The sequence below is a fragment of the Humulus lupulus genome, chromosome 4 (genome assembly GCF_963169125.1).
Source record: "Humulus lupulus chromosome 4, drHumLupu1.1, whole genome shotgun sequence".
NCBI classification, from domain to species: domain Eukaryota; kingdom Viridiplantae; phylum Streptophyta; class Magnoliopsida; order Rosales; family Cannabaceae; genus Humulus; species Humulus lupulus.
The window spans coordinates 114,545,359-114,547,157 of record NC_084796.1 but is presented as its reverse complement, the minus strand read 5'-3'; positions in this window follow the sequence as shown (position 1 = coordinate 114,547,157).

Below are 1,799 nucleotides of genomic sequence, written 5' to 3'. Positions count from 1 at the left end.
AGAACCAAATTGTTTTATATATTTTTTTTTAAAAAAAAGTGCATGTGATCATTAAACACAATAATGAATTTTAAATTATAATAGAGATATAAGCCAATTAAGAAACTTTTTTCTTTTCTTTTCTTTTCGATTTTGACTTCTCATCATCCTGAATTCCATCAAATAGTTCAAAATTATGAAAGAATATTGCAAACTTGTCCTCTCTCTTTGATCATCAAAAGTCATAATAATTATTATTGCATGAAGTATCACTATAAAAAAATTGAAGAAGATGATGAGGCTAAAGTGTTGCTTTTCTTTTTCTTCCTTTTCATTCTCGACAACAAGCTCTTAGGTGAGGTTACATTCATGAGAGTGACATCTGAAGGAAGACAGAAATGGTCATCCATCCTTTTCCGTTTCAGTGTGTAATTATTTCACTCTCGTGATAAGGCCATATATTGGAATTATCTTCCCCATCATACCAAAGTGTGATTGTTTTGTGACATTATATGCATATGCCTTCAAGGGCGGTGGCATTCACCACTTTTGTCTCCTCCCTTCCCATCAATCCCAACTTTAGATTCTTTTTGTAATTAAATGGGAATAGTGAAATACAAGAACTATGGATTTCTGTGTCAAACAGTTTGTAGTAAACAACCAAAAAATAATAATAAAAATGAAATTAAATCTTCTTCTTTCCTATATATCATCAAAGTTCGTTTTGTATGTTATTTCATTCATGATATTTTAGAATATTATTTTCATTAGGTTATGTTTTAGTGAAAAAGGAAGGAAAAAGAATGATATATTAATGGAAAAATTATATGTGGCATCTTTTTTTAATATAATTCTGATTTGGCCGTCGTTTTTTCATTTAATAATATATTATTTTTTTACATCCATTTTTAATTTTTATACTGTCTTTTAGTCTGTAATATGTTGCCTCGGTTTGCTTTCACGTATGGCTCATGTTCCTTTATTGAAGCACATATTTGGCATTTTTTTGCAGTAAGTCTAGTCTAATCACATTTGTTTCAATCCAATCGTGGTTTATAGGGTCTTCTCATTTCCGTCATTATCGAGTAGTGGTATAGTCGATAAAGGAGTTATAGGTTAATGGTGTTTGAGTAGTGGTCCTCTTATTTCTGCCATTGTCGAGGGTTTGTTCTTTAAATACTGGAAGAGTTTGAGTAATGGCGATAACTCGATCGTCCATTTCTCCATCGTCTAAGTCTGTCACTGAAAAGAAAAAGAAAAAAGTCATGTCTAATTAAGTGGAAAACGATTCTAAGGAAGATGTTAGTGATTTTTGTGAGAAGAATTTGAGTAAGAGTGATGGTTCTAATAAGAGGAAGTGCATGAAGAAGAAATCTAAGGAAAGGTCTTCAAATGATGATCATCCAATGAAGAAGTTGAATGTAGTAGATGAGGATGGTAATGAGAGTGATGATTTAGTGATTGAAGTCCCTAAGAAAATCGAGGTATATATTTTTTTTTAAGTTTCTGTTATGTTTCTTTTTTCGCATTTGTTTTGGAAATTATTTTACATTTTATGGTTTCTAATTTTTTTTCTTTTTTTTTTTTGTATGTGCTTTGTGTTTTTTGTAAGGGTATTGATTTTCTGTTTCTTTTTGTTGTGGGTCTGGAGTTTGTGAGATTTTTATATTTTCTTTTTCGTTTGATTTTTTATTTGCATTTTTTGTTACCTATTTGGTTTCTTTTATTTTTCTTATTGTATACAAGTTTGTTAAATTTTTTATTTATTGGTTACTTTTTTGTATCTTTTATTTTTTGGGTTTCAGTTTGATTTTTTTTTT